The sequence below is a fragment of the Trifolium pratense genome, linkage group LG4 (genome assembly GCF_020283565.1).
Source record: "Trifolium pratense cultivar HEN17-A07 linkage group LG4, ARS_RC_1.1, whole genome shotgun sequence".
In the NCBI taxonomy this organism is placed as follows: domain Eukaryota; kingdom Viridiplantae; phylum Streptophyta; class Magnoliopsida; order Fabales; family Fabaceae; genus Trifolium; species Trifolium pratense.
Genome location: NC_060062.1, coordinates 49191883 through 49207872, shown reverse-complemented (window position 1 = coordinate 49207872; position 15990 = coordinate 49191883). Strand labels below are relative to the sequence as shown.

At 30.8% G+C, this 15990-nt stretch overlaps 1 long non-coding RNA gene across 1 annotated transcript; it reads left to right on the top strand.

Annotated features, from left to right (window-relative positions):
* Positions 1-5563: 5563 nt before the first annotated feature.
* On the top strand, positions 5564-8991 carry LOC123921362. The gene is made up of 5 exons (XR_006814049.1): positions 5564-5870; positions 6935-7024; positions 7108-7223; positions 8184-8250; positions 8838-8991. It is a non-coding gene; the product is annotated as an uncharacterized LOC123921362 (long non-coding RNA).
* Positions 8992-15990: the final 6999 nt, after the last annotated feature.

The window sequence follows — 15990 nt, the reverse complement described above, 5'->3', positions numbered from 1 at the left end:
CTGTGATTTAGCATTATGTGGATCTGACAAATATCCTGCATCTGCATAACCAAGTAAAACTGGTTTTGTATTGTTAGAATAAAACAAACCAAAATCAGAAGTACCTCGGAGATATCGAAAAATATGTTTTATTCCTTTCCAATGTCTCTTTGTAGGACATGAACTGAATCTTGCTAGTAAATTCACTGCAAAGGCTATATCAGGCCTTGTACAGTTGGCAAGGTACATGAGTGCCCCAATGGCACTGAGGTATGGTACTTCAGAGCCAAGATCTGTTTCATTTTCTTCCTTAGGTCTAAACGGATCCTTTTCAACATTTAATGTTCTGCCCATCATTGGGGTACTCAAAGGGTTGGCTTTGTCCATGTTGAATCTTTTCAATACCCTTTCTGTATAGTTTGATTGATGTACCAATATACCATTTTTAGTATATTCAATTTGCAAACCAAGGCAGAATTTGGTTTTCCCCAAATCTTTCATTTCAAATTCTTTCTTTAAGTAATCTCTTGCTTCTTTAATTTCTTTATTGGTACCAATGATATTTAAATCATCAACATAGACAGCGATTATTACAAAACCAGATATTGTTTTTCTTATAAAAACACAAGGGCAAATAGGATTATTTACATAGCCTTCTTTAAATAAATATTCACTCAGTCTGTTATACCACATGCGTCCTGACTGCTTTAACCCGTATAATGACCTCTGCAACTTTATTGCATACGTCTCTCTGGGTTTTGAGTTTTCAGGCATCTTAAATCCTTCCGGGATTTTCATATATATGTTACTATCAAGTGATCCATACAAGTAAGCAGTAACAACATCCATGAGATACATGTCCAATTTGTTAAACACTGATAAACCAATTAAATAACGAAAAGTAATGGCATCCATAACAGGAGAATATGTTACCTCATAATCAATTCCTGGTCTTTGGGAAAAACCTTGTGCAACAAGACGAGCCTTGTATCTTACAATCTCATTTTTCTCATTTCGTTTTCTTACAAAGACCCACTTATACCCAACAGGTTTCACACCTTCAGGTATATCCACAATGGGTCCAAATACTTTTCGATTTTTAAGAGAGTTTAACTCAGTATTTATCACATCTTTCCAATTTTTCCAATCATGTCTATTTTGACATTCATTCACAGTTTTGGGTTCAGGATCATCATTTTCGTTTATGATTTCACATGCAATTGAGAACGAAAATATTTCATCAATGTTCATACCTTTTCGGCTCCACAGATTTCCTGTATTAACATAATTTATTGAAATCTCGAGATCATTCTTGTTATCAACTTCATTATTAATGATCTCATTGTCATCATTTTGTGCTTCTTCGAGATCACAATTTTCAATCATGGATTTGTTGTTATCTAGTGTCTTTTCAGGATCACTTTCAATCATATTCACCTTTTCTGTTTCTTTTCTTTTTCGGGGATTTTTGTCTTTGGATCCCATAGGTCGGCCACGCTTCAAGCGTGCCTTGGATGTACTTGCTACATCATTTGTTTTTGAAATATCAATTCTAGCTGGGACATTTATAGCTGGTACATGTGACTTTGTCACTCTTTTCAAATCAGTGAATGAATCTGGCAGTTGGTTTGCTAAATCTTGTAAGTGTACTATTTTCTTTACATTTTCTTCCCATGATTTATTATATGGGTCCAAATGTAATAAAGATGGTACATACCATGTTATTTCATTTTCTATGTGTTTATTTTCTCCCCCTAGTGTTGGAAATTTTGTTTCATCAAAATGACAATCAGCAAATCTTGCCTGAAAAACATCACCTGTTAAAGGTTCAAGGTATCTAATAATAGACGGTGATTCATACCCTACATATATTCCCAATCTCCTTTGAGGTCCCATTTTTGTTCTTTGTGGTGGAGCTATTGGGACATATACTGCACAACCAAAAATTTTTAAATGAGAAATATTTGGTTCCTTACCAATTGCAAGCTGATAAGGGGTGTGTTTATGATCAGCACTCGGCCTTAGACGGATGAGTGTTGCAGCATGTAAAATTGCATGACCCCAAACAGTAACTGGTAGCTTAGTTCTCATTATTAATGGTCTAGCTATATATTGAAGACGTTTTATTAATGACTCAGCTAAGCCATTTTGTGTATGCACATGAGGAACAGGGTGTTCAACAGTGATTCCTACTGACATGCAATAATTATTGAATGATTCTGATGTAAATTCACCAGCATTGTCAAGTCTAATTTTCTTTATAGTATAATCAGGAAATTGTGCTCTTAATTTAATTATTTGTGCAAGAAATTTTGCAAATGCCATATCACGACTTGACAATAAACAAACATACGACCATCTACTAGATGCATCAATTAATACCATAAAATATCTGAATGGTCCAGACGGTGGATGGATAGGTCCACATATATCACCTTGAATCCTTTCAAGAAATGCAGGTGATTCTGTATGAATTTTGCCTGGTGAATGTTTTGTTATTAGTTTTCCAAGAGAACAGGCTTCACATGGTTTATCCTCTTTTGTAAACTTTAAACCTTTCAAAGGATGACCATGAGTACTTTCAATTATTTTTCGCATCATTGTTGAGCCAGGGTGACCTAAACGGTCATGCCATAAAATCATAGTTTTGGGGTCTTCTTTTACTACCAAATTACATTCAATTTTATGTATATATGTATAATGTAATCCCGAAGGCAATTTTGGTAGCTTTTCTAAGGTTTTCTTCTTTCCAGAAACATTAGTAGTAATATTAATATATTTCATATTGCCTTCAGTTACAGTTTCAGTGTCAAACCCTTGACGATATATGTCATTAAAACTCAACAAATTTCTCTTTGATTTAGGAGAATATAAAGCATCATTAATGACAAATTTTGTTCCATTTGGTAACATGAACATAGCATTACCTGTCCCTTCTATTAAATCAGCAGGTCCTGAGATAGTATTTATCACACCTTTAGTAGAATTTAAATCATTGAAATATTTCTTACTTTTGAGGATCGTGTGGGTAGTTCCACTGTCCGGGATGCAAATGTCTTTGACATGTTCCATGTCTGACCTTCTTAAAATAAAATCAAGATTACAGATAGGAAAACAATAATATAATACATTCAACATTATTATTCAATAACCAAATATTACACAATGCCCACCACATAAGTCATACATATTATTAAGTAATTCAAGCACAGCACACAAGTCACACATATTATTAAGTAATACAAGCACACCACACAAGTCACACATATTATTAAGTAATACAAGCACACCACACATTATTCAAATACTTATTTAATTAGTTACTTAATTCATATTCATTTCATTTTCTTCTTCAACAAAATCAGCAGCCTCAAGGTAGGTAGTATCATTATTGGGTTCAACTTCATTAAAATTTACTTCCTTTCCCTTTTCTTCAACAGATGCCCTGTATTTTTTACACAGGTGTTCTGGTGTCCTACACGTCTTAGACCAATGTCCATTCTTTCCGCATCTAAAACAGATATCATCACGGTTCCTTGAGGGACCTTCTTGGATATATTTACCTTTACCTTGATGATTCTTATTATTTTGGTCATATTTAGGAGGCCTATAATTATTCACATATCCTCGTCCACGACCTCTACCACGAAAGTGGTTTCGACCGTGATTTCTGCCTCGACCATCAAAATGAGCTTTACCCCCTCGTCCTTTATGACGATTATGGCCACCACGCCCACGATTAAATGTTGTTGCATTTATTTCGGGGTATGCTATTGTTCCTGTGGGACGTGTCTGGTGGTTTTTTATCAAGAGCTCATTGTTTTGTTCTGCCACCAAAAGAGCTGCGACCAAATCAGAGTACTCAGTAAATCCCCTCATTCTATATTGTTGTTGCAACAATACTTGGGATGCATGGAAAGTTGAAAATGTTTTTTCCAATTTCTGTTCTTCAGTTATAGCCACACCGCAAAATTCTAATTGTGCAATAATTTGGTGCATGGCAGAGTTATATGCAACAACACTTTTATAATCTTGGAACCTTAATTTGTTCCACTGATCCATTAATGAAGGTAACAGGACTTTCCTCTGATGTCCAAATCTTGCCTTAAGTTTGTCCTATAGTATTTTGGGATCCTTGGCATTTGAATATTCTGTTTGTAAACCATCATCAAGGTGGTGTTTAATTATCCGATTTACTTTCGATTTTTTCATTGCTAATTCCTGTGAGTCAGCTGTTTGCACCTCTGCATTATCTCCTTCTAGAATTTTATCGAGCCCCTCACATGCAAGGTACTCAGTTAAGTTGTTGTTCCATGTTATGTAATTATCTCCGGTTATGTTTAGAATTTTGAAATGATGCTTAACGTTTGACATGTTTATATCTAAAATACAAAAGAACAGAATCAATTTCTAATGTATAAACTATGACAAAAAAAATAAATTATTTTATTCAATAGCTATGATTACAAAAACCATGATTCTATCAGCTAATAAATCAGGCTAATACTAGTAATGGTAAAACAACAAATATTGTTACTATTATAAAAGGTTCTCCTAATTCTTCATATTTGGTGATCCAGAAGATGAAAAACATAAAGACAAGTAGAGTGATAAGCATAAGAAAAAATTTAAACATTTTGGAATATGAGTAAAAGTTTGAGAATGGTATGAAAACTTATGAGTGAAGGTGAAGTATTTATAGGTGAATTTTATGAAGTGTCCGTTACGTTACCGTTGGGTTTGTGGCCGTTGGGAGATAGTGGGAAAATGTAAGCTTTTACTGTTCATGGCCGTTATGTGGCCGTTAGGGGATATGAGAAAAGTGTTAAATTTTATTGTTTGTTACCGTTGGGAATGAGTAAAAATATTCTAAGTGTGTTAAAAATCATCTAGCTCTTAAGATGCACAAATGGAGAGAACAACATGTAAAGTTATATGATAATAACTTTAAATAATATCAAATTTCAAAATCTTAATTATGAGTCTCTCGTGAAATAATATTGTTGACTGAGATTTTAGTCTTCCATTAAGAATTAAAGTTAGCAATATTATAGATGTGGATTTTAGTCTTCCATTTAATATGAAGATTAGTATTATAGATGGGGTTTTTGGACACCTCCATTAAGTATAAAAGTTAGTCATACATATGGGGTTTTAATCCTCCATTAAGTATGAAAGTTAGTAATATAGATGGGGTTTTGAATACCTCCATTAAGTATAAAGGTTAGTCATAGATATGAGGTTTTAATCCTCCATTAAGTATGAAAATTAGTAATATAGATGGGGTTTTGAATACCTCCATTAAGTATAAAAGTTAGTCATACATATGGGGTTTTAATCCTCCATTAAGTATGAAAGTTAGTAATATACACTACAAGAAAATAAGCATTTTGCGACACTTCCATTGCGACAACTTGAAAAAAACTGTCGCAATGTGATTTTGTAAAGACATTTGCAACGGTTTATGTGACGGTTTCTACAACCGTCGCAGTGTTTTTGTTCCCATGACCGAAAATTTCATCTTGGCGCCTTGTTAAAATTGAATCCCTCTTTTTCCAAAAAAAAAAACAATTGAAAATAGAATCCTCACACTCACACGAAAACACTTCTTATTGTTACAAAAAAAACACAAAACACTCTCCTTCGTTGTCTTCACCGCCGTTTCCTTCACCACCGATTCTTCACCGCCGTTTCCATCACCACCGCTTCTTCACCTCTGTTTCCTTCTCCGATCATTACCGTAACTGATTTCTTCATCACAGTTTCCTATCACGCCTAATCTACTCATTTTCTTCATCAACCCTAATCCCTAAATCGTTTTCTTCATTCCTTAAATAGCAAAATCGCAAACTGGTTCGTTGCTCTCATTTCAAAACAAGATAATGAATGGGGTATTTCGTTTTCTCTTCAATTTTAGTTTTTTTATTCAGAGTCAATTGAAAATTGAAGAAAATAGGGATCTTTTGGTGGTTTTTGGTGTTTTTGAGATGGTAACCGGTATGAATTGTTCACTAATTGATTCATTGATAGGTATTTAGCTTATTGGAGTTTTTGGGTTTTATTGATTTATTGCATTTAGATGGAACTCTTGTGAATCACAATACCAAATATTTTCCAATTGGACCAGTTTATTTGTTATCTGTTTTAGTTTGATGATTTATCAATTATCATGTTGTATAGGTTGTTTTCTTTGCTTCTGCTTCTGCTGTTAGTATTTCTTTCCCTATGATATATGGAGCCTTTGTAAGGTTGACCACAACCAGTATTCCAACTGATGGGTGAGTACATCATGCGTATTTATTGAAAATCAGGCATAGTTGGTGCAATTGTGTTCACTTGTTTTGAGTAAAATAAATGTCTTGTTTAATATATGGCTTCATTCTTGCTTGAGTACTAGATTTTGGGGGTTGGGGCATTGCTAATAGTTACTGAGCATGAGTGCAAGTTCCTAACTATGCTTGATTGTAAACTTTTGATTACTTTCTATAGGTGTTGTGCAAAAAGGTATTTAATGCTATTTTTAGAGACTGTAATGGTGTTGATTGAAATTCTATGGTGATTGAATTTGCTTCATCGCCGTTTTCTATCACAAGCACTAAATCCCTAGTCATCGACCTAAATCCTTAAATTGTTGTTTCCTTCATTTCAATACCTAATCCCTAAATTTTCGACGAAGCTTCTCAATTTCTGGCTAGTGACAAAGCTTCTATTTCTTTCTCTCGTTGAACATAGTTCATTGTTTTCATATCAGGTTCCTTGTTCTCTCTTTGAGCAAGTCATCCTTTGAAAAAACAACTATCAGCTGATTGTATGATAGCTTGCTTTGGATCTGTTTTTGTTGGTTGTGAAGATTAGTAGAATGGCATGTTAGGTTGAGAATTGAAATTTAAGATTTTGTATGATTTTTATGATGTTTTTTTTTTTTGAGAATTGATTGTTTGTTTTGTTTTGTGAGGTTTGGATGAGTAGATCTGCTTCATACATTTAGCTACTTGCCTTGTGATCTTAATTTCATCGATCATACTAGTGACATTGGATGGAAAGAGTAAGTTTTTCTATCATTTGTTATTGATTCTTGTTTTGTTTCAGGAATGGAGATTGATCAGTTGATGTGTGTTTGTTTATTAGACACCAGTGTGCGAGGCCGACAATTGTTGATCCGGGGTAGTAAATGAATAAGAAGTAAGATGTGTTTTGTGTTACATAGACGAGAAGTAAACCAACTGCTTTCAAACTTTTCACAGGTGAAGATTCTTTTTCTTGTCTTCTGGGTTTTTTTTCCTTTATATATATGTTGCTCTATGTTTGCATAGTGGTTTTATACTTTTTTCAACATTGCCAGCTTTTTAGTGTTAATTTTGGTTTAGCTTCTATCTTGTGGAGCTTTTCACTTGAATTAAGTTTGCAGTTCACCACTTGTTGAAAAGTCTTTATTGGTGTTCATGAAGAAGTTAAATGAGAGAGCTTTTGAGAAAATTGAGATAAAAAACTAATGTCAACTTATACAAGAAGCTATTGGATTTTAACATAGTTAATTGGATTTTATTCTATTGACTTTGTATCGTAATTTCATACAACAATGATGAATTTTGATTCTAATAGCACCTAATAAGATTAATCATGAAAATGTCAAAAATTCACATAAGAACTTTGAAACACCAAATAAAGGTAATATACAGAGGTTGATTTGTTAATATATGTTTCTTGTTGCTTACATATTTTCATTTTCCTCTTCTGGTTTTTGAGCTACTTGTAGAGTCGGCTTTAGAGATTTGTTACAATATTGGAAGTCATGGTGCACATTGAAGCAAAATTGTATGGATGGAACTAGTAGCATATAAAAGGATTTCCAACTTTTGTAGAAAATGTGGTGTTCATTTTTATTCTAGAGTTGATACATTCAGTGGTGGATGCTTTCTTTGTTAACTTAAATTTTGTTAACGAATAGTAAATGTTACTAGTAACTAAAACTTAAATATGAGAAACTTGACTAAAATGTTGAGTTTCCCTTCTTAGAGCAGAATCTGATTTAGTGTGTCTCCCTTTTGTTAGTCTGAAATACTGAGTTTCCCCAAGTTTCTTAATAGTTTTTTTTTTTTTGTCTCTTGTTTGAGGGGTTTGGTCATTCATGCAATTCATTACTTTACTCACACATATAGTGATTGAATTCAACTAAAGATAGAAGCATTTCTCATTTTGCGCAGCCAATTTCTTAAGTCTGCTGCCAAATTTTAACCCTGCTGCTGATTTTGTAACTCTGCTACCGTTTTCGTAAGTCCTTTCCTCCTTTTGTCTCTTTTCTTTGTTTTATGTTGCTTTTAGTTTGGGGATTAGTAGATAAACTTTAATCAAGTAATAAATGCATTAAGGGACTTACTATCATGGTGTAGGTACTGAACGCATTGTAGGATTTTGGTATGGCTTTGGTTGCTTTATATGCTAAATGAAGATAATGTATGAGTGCACTCCTATTGTATTGCTGTCTAGTTTTTAGGATTGGTATTGCTGACTTTTTTTTTTTTTGTTATGAGACACTACTTATGTCTACAAAACATATTTGCTCTTTGAAAATCCCTGGGGTTGACCATGATTTGGTTTGAAATCAAGATATTTATAACATTGTAATTTACCGAGTTCTATTTTTGTGAGTTAGAGAGTTTTTGTTTGGATAAGATATCATATTACTATGGTATTCTTGTTCTCAGTTCATTTATTTGATATGTTTAGAAAAGAGACACCATTATGTATATTTGAAGCTATGAACCATTTATCTTGTGGAATTATGCCATGGACTAAGTCAATTTGTTCAATTCTGTTCGTTTTTTTAAGTATCCTAATATATAGTTATGTTTTTTCAGGTAATTGAATAAGAAGAATCGAGAAATGATTAAGGATCATGAAGCAACATAACATACTAGGGATTGCTTTTTTTCCTTTTAGAGTTTCAAGTTATTTAATTAAATTTTTTATGTATGAATGTTGTCACTATTAAATTAATTATATGAATGAAATTAAATTATTTATATACTTGTGCATTTTAATTCTCCTAATCTTGTATGGTTATTATAATTGTTATTTAATAAGCCACCAAAAGGAATTAAAAAAATTAAAATCATATTTTAAAAAAAATATGCTTGCGACGGTTTTGTAACCGTCGCAAACTCTGCTATTAAATATGTGGGAAAAAATATAGGGACAGTTAGGAACCGTTGCAAGAACAATTGCGACAGTTGTAACGACGGTTTTCAAAACCGTTGCAATGTTCTCTTGCGACACACAAATCAGCAACGGTTAGACAACCGTCGCAGATGTGCAATTGCGACACTTGAAACCGTTGCAAACTGCAATTTTAACTGTCGCAAAGTGTTTATTTTCTTGTAGTGATAGATGGGGTTTTGAACACCTCCATGGAAATTAGTATTATTAATCAAAAATTATCTTTTGTGATATTATGGGGATTTTAGACCTCCACACAAAACTTAAATAATATTCACACTTATTATAAAGTTCTTGACAAGTTGTGAGTTTTCTATAATAAGTGGGTAAAGTAGTAGTAATAATAATAATAATAATAATAGCCACTCTAGTTATAAATCACTTGACAAATTGCCAGTTCTCTATAACGGGGCGAATAATAATTATAATTATCATAAGATTAAAGTAATAAGGATAGATGATATATACCTAGTGGTGGTAAATCACTTCCGATAGAAACGATCGTGCTGATAACGTGTTGAGAAATTTAAATATTTAATTATTTATTAGGTACTAATAGGATGATAAAATTACTAATCTAGTTATAAGCTGCAAATATTAAATTAAAACTTAAGGAAATTATGAGAGTAGAAGAGTTAGATGTATTCATATCATTCATGAAAGGTGCATTTTACATTGAACATAAAGTGGCTTTTTATACTAGTAAAGCCATGAATAAAAACAAATTAAATTTACTATTCTAAGTTGACAAAGATAGATAATAATCTATATTACTATTTTAAGTTGACATTATCCATGAATATTTCAACATTAATAGTGAAACATCTCTTTCACCTTAATTTGATGATTTATTTAATTACTTATAACAATATGTTATTTTATTTTATTTTTAAAAAAAAAACTAACTTAGCTCCAAATTGACACTAAAGATAGGCTTGGGCTAACATGGAAGATTTGGCAAATTCTTATCTACCCATCACTATAAAATGGGTAAAGCAGCCCATCTGAGTTGGCACTCATCAAAACCATTCATTTATCATCTATTATTTATGTGATAAAAATTATAAAATTTACAATACTAGTAACTCAAAATAGTTTAATTCTAAAAACACCCCCAAAATTTTAACACAAAATTTTCATTAATCATCTTCTTCATGTTTGCAGCAAATGAACTTCATCATTTAACTAAACTGATTGTTTCTTCTTTTTTTCCTTAACTCTCGGTTCTTTTTCCTTAACTTCTATCAAATTTTGGATTCTTGATATGCAATAAACTGAAGTGAAAATCAATAGGGCCTTTGTAGAGCATGATTTTAAGAATCTAATGTCACAAATTTCATGTTTTTTCGACGATCAAAGAAGGATAAATCTAAGAAAAACACATTCATTTATGGGTTCACATATTTGCAATTTTATTTGTAAATCTCACGTTTTTTATGTTTATTACTTGATTATTTTGTGTTGAGATCATTAGAAATTGCATTCTGATCGAAACCCACAAAAAATCGTAAAAAATGGTGCTCAAAAACGGATTTTACAAGTGTTGGAGCGCGACCCGCGTTTTGACCCGTTTCTGGTCGTGGGTCGACCCGCTAAAGGTTGAAGATGACACTGTTCATAGGTGTATAAAGCCCAGTCGCGGATTAGAGAGAGTGTGATTGCTACGAACGCCCGTTTTTCATGCCGTTTTTTGCGTTGCGCTCCATTTAAGGAGTTTTGTTTTACTAACATTTTTTTGAAATTTTTTAAAGTGTTTCAGATTTTTTTTATAAAATATAACACCTTATATAAGTTAATTAAATATATTTTAAATAAAAATATTATGAAAAAAATATTTTAATAATATAATTATGATATTGAAAAAATAAAATATATTATATGGGTAATTATTTGAAAGGATTCAACAATTTCATGTGTAAATTTAATATTATGTTATGTTTTATTAATATATATTTTCATAAAAAAAATAAAGTATAGTATTACTGAATAATTTACCTAATAAATTATGGTTATAAAGTATTTGTTATCTTATACTTTAATTCTATTATGAAAATATATTTTCATAAAAAAAATTATTTTAATGTGTATATATGCAAATGTTTCACAATAGACAAAAAAAACATAATCGCGCTGTTGTTGTTCATCCTCATAGTCATATTGATTGCATTGTTTCTTCTCTCATAACAAGGAGGGAGATATGTGTGAAGAAAACCTAACTCACAAATGTCACCCTAACTCGCATCACTTATTCTACCGCGTCGTCACCCTATCTTGCATCTTCAGCCCCTGCTCCATCTCGCATCGTCACTCTCATCCATTTCTCTGCTCACGTCGTAGCATCACTGGCGACATGTAGCCGCGACAGTGGGTGGTGCGACGATCAGTGCTTGTCACCTATATTACTTCTTAAACAGTTCTTCCGCTCTGATTGTATCATATCATTATTGAAGTCCACAATTGCCTATTTTGTTTGGCGCGGTCTGTTGGAACAAATTTGAGATTTATATGTTTCCCTTGTGATTATTAAAGTTTTGATGATAACAAAGTATTAAATGTACAGTTAGAGATACTAAAATTTATTTGTAAGTATGCAGAATTATTTTGAAGATAAGTTTTGAAAATATGCCAGAAGATGACCATTCAGAAGTTCTCAAAGCTCAGAGGATATCAACGTTAGAAGATGTAAGCCTCAGAGGTTGGAAGCCTCAGCAGTTGACAGGTCATAAGATGATAAACCTCTGGATTGATCTTGATTTTTGTGAAGACTGGGTTATGAAGTTTGAATCACTGCATCAACACTTTTATCAATGAAGAAAGCGACTTCACAAATGCTTCAGGATAGCCTTCTTACATAATCCCTAGTCTTAAGGAAGGAACGTGGTTTGTCTGTCTTCTTAGCTAAGAATGGAAAGTCTTCTCTGCATCAAGGCAAAGTAGCTGAAACTCTTGTTCAGATTTGGATGCTATTCAAATTCATGTCAAGACAAGTTCAAGCTGACAATCTTATCTTCATCAACGGTCATTTGCAACGTCTATAATTTCATTGGCATATAAATACAAGACGAATTGCATTGCTGCATACAACAATCCTACGCGCACAATCGAATTGAAAGAATCTCTGCACAAAAGACTTAAAGTTCTGAGTAACTTGAGCATTTGAGTAGGAAGTCTCTTGTTAGTTTAACTTGAGCAAGTGGTTGTAATCTTGTTGATTATTTTTAGTGAAACTCTCTTGGAAGTGCAAGAGGACTGGACTACTCTCGATTATTTTTTTCCTACCAAATTGACACTAAGTCAATAAAATTTGATGTATTTGGTTAAGAATTTGGACTAGATACATTCACTTTTGTTGGTCAATATTTGCTTATATTTTGGGACGGAGGGTTCAATACTACATACTTTTCCAAAAAAAAATTGTGTAACTCTCTAATTTTTAGGGGAATGGGGTTTAATTGTTTCGATAACCTAGAGTTCGACCGCGAGTTAAGTACAATATGATAAAAAATTATTCCCACCAAAAATTAAATTCGGATTCTTCTAAATATTTCGTTCCAGTAAAAAGTCATTAAGACATTAACCACTTGAATCAAGACACTTTTGAATTTTTATTTTTGTAAAAAAAACACATTTTTTCCTGTCTTATTCAATCCGTTCGGTTCCCAAAAGTTTCAGTCACCTTAGATTCCCAAAGCTTGTTTTAAAAAAGGAAGTGATCCTTTGTAGTCAATTCTTTAATCTTTAATAAAGCTATGCTTCATGTCATTTCACTAGGAGTACTGGATATTGGAGTGTGATTGTTTTTTTATTTACTAGGACTCCCAATATTGGATAAAAAATTTAGTATAGCTATTTAAAAATACTAGTACTAGATTATAGAAAATGATGACCAATCGCAAATTTTGGATGGGTAATTTTAGTCTCTGACATTTTCATACTATAGAAAGTTTAGTAAATAAAAAAATAATTATAGAAAAAAAGAGATTAATATGCAAAAAAAAATAAAGTTAATTACTATCAAATTTATTAAATTAAACTAAATATTCCTAATTAAATTTTTAATCTTTGATTAAAATTATCCACGAGACCATTATTTGTCAATGATATATAATAAATTAGATAAATATTTGTCATTGATAATTACTCCCTCCGTTCCTTTTTAATTGTCCTTTTTTGAATAGTAACACTTAATTAAGGAAGTGTAATTTTGCATATTATCTTCCTATTATACACTCATTTTAATCCACCAAACTAATCCTATTTTTTTGCACTCTTTCCAATATTCAGAGTATTTAATATATTATGTAAAAAAATGTTATCTTTGTTTTAATCTATTATATATATATATATAATATATTAAAATCGATTACCACCAAAATTCCTAATTTATCCTTATTACTTTTAACCACGTTGCAAATTTTATATTCTTTATTGTAATTTCACAAAAAAAAATATACAAAGATGATATGTTTTACAATAGAAACAAAACAGAATATAGATAAAAACAAAACATAACAATCTATATATAAAAATAAAAAGAAAAAAATAAAAAAACTATAGAAAGTTTATATCGTTCATTGTAATTTTACCAGAAAAAAATAAAAAAATAAAAATATAGAAAGAACATAAGATAGATACAAAAAAGAAGAAGATGATGATAGGCTTAAAAATAGAAACAAAACAAATTATAGATTGGAACAAAACAGAACAATATATACTCATAAAAATAGCAACAAAACAGATCAATATGATTAACTCAATAATCTATTAAGGGCTCGATTGGTTCGAGGTAGATGGAGGGGAGGAGAGGTGATGGGGGTAATCTTTTCAAAAAAATATTTGTTTTTATTAAAAAAAATTATAAAAAAAACGTTTTTTTATTCTTGAAATAAAATTAAAATTAAAAACAAAAAATATCAATTATTAGAGAGATTTGATTGGTTAAAAAAAATGTTTTTTTTTATAAAAATGATTTAATAAAAACAAATCTTTTTTTGTCAAGATTACCCACATCACCTCCCCTCCCCTCCATCTACTTCGAACCAATTGCGCCCTAAAAGAAAAAGAGAATAAAATAGTCAATTAAATAAATTATAGAAAAAAAATGAATATGCATAAAATTTGGAATATAGAAATAGAAACATAAACAATATATATATAAAAAAAGAAACAAAAACAATATCTATTACTAATTACTAATATATTAAAATCGATTATCACCAAAGTTACTAATTTATCCTTATTATTTTTAACCACGTTGCAAGTTTTATACCCTTCATAGTAATTTCACTAAAAAAAAAATTAAAAAAATATAAGATAAATACAAAAAAAATATATATAAAAAGAATATAAGATAAATACAAAAAAAATATAGAAAGGATAAATACAAAAAAAAAAATATACAAAGAATATAAGATAAATACAAAAAAAAATAAAATAATATTCTTAAAAATAGAAACAAAACAAATTATAGATTGGATTAAAACAGAACAATCTTACTCATAAAAATAGCAACAAAAGAGATAAATACGATGAACTCAACAATATCACTAAGATAAATATGATGAATATGCATAAAATTAGGAATATAGAAATAGAAACATAAACAATATTTATATAAAAAAAGAAATATAAACAATATTTTTCATAAAGAAAAAATATACTATTAACTATTAGTAATAATAATATAATAATACGAATTTATAATTAATTGTTAATCCAAGTTAGTTTATTTTTTTTTATAGATAGACGAAATGGTAAACGATCGGAAACTCGCACACATAAAGTGGAGAGGGGACCGAAGTTCAAACCCCGATCATAGCGTCCGACATTAGAGATCAAATGAGACGATCTAGACCGTTTAATATATTACCTAACCGGAAAAGCAATTGATTAAACATTTGAATTTCGACAATCAGACATTTCAATCTCGGTAATTTAAAATTCAAATATATAATTAATTGTTGGTCCAAATTAGTTAATTTTTTTTTGTAGATAGACGAAATGGTAAACCATCGAAAACTCACACACATAAAGTGGGGGGTCCGAAATTCAAACCCCGATCATAGCATCCGACACTAGAGATCTCGATATTTCTTCCAATTGAACTAAGATTTATGGCAAGTCCAAATTAGCTTTTTTGGTAAAAAAAAAAAAGAACAAATCTAATTAGTTTTTTTAAAAAAAAAAATTAATAAAATTGAACAAAAGAAAAAGTTTAACCAAAGGATTGAACTCAAAGCCAATAGTTTCAAAAATAAAATAATGTTACCATAAAAAAATTGGCTGAAGGAAAACTTGAACCCATATCCTATTACTTGAGTAAGGAAATTAGTAACCACTACGCCAGCCATTCATCTTCAACCTCTAGCCGCCGCAGATTTAGATCCAGTAGTTGCAGGCCAATTTTATCATAAAAAAATCACAATTAATAACCCATAAACATCATACAAATCATTTATAATATATTTCTGATTTTAATTTCAATTAAAAATGTGTTAAATCAAATCCTAAAATCAAAATTTTACAAAATATGAAGAACAAATAACTCATATTTGCTAAAGAACTACTCAAATTTGTTGAAGAAAATACCCAAATTTGATACCTAAATCATACTACCCATTATGCAAGAGAAAAATTTTGGTAAGAAGAAAGAGATGCATTTAGAGAAGAAGAAGTAAAAAGAGATTTTTGAGAATACTTAAGTTGCATGTCAAGAGGAAGAAGATGGAAGAGAATATGAATAATACGCAAAAAAAAAATGGAAGAGAAGGATACAAAACATGAATTGAAAGATGG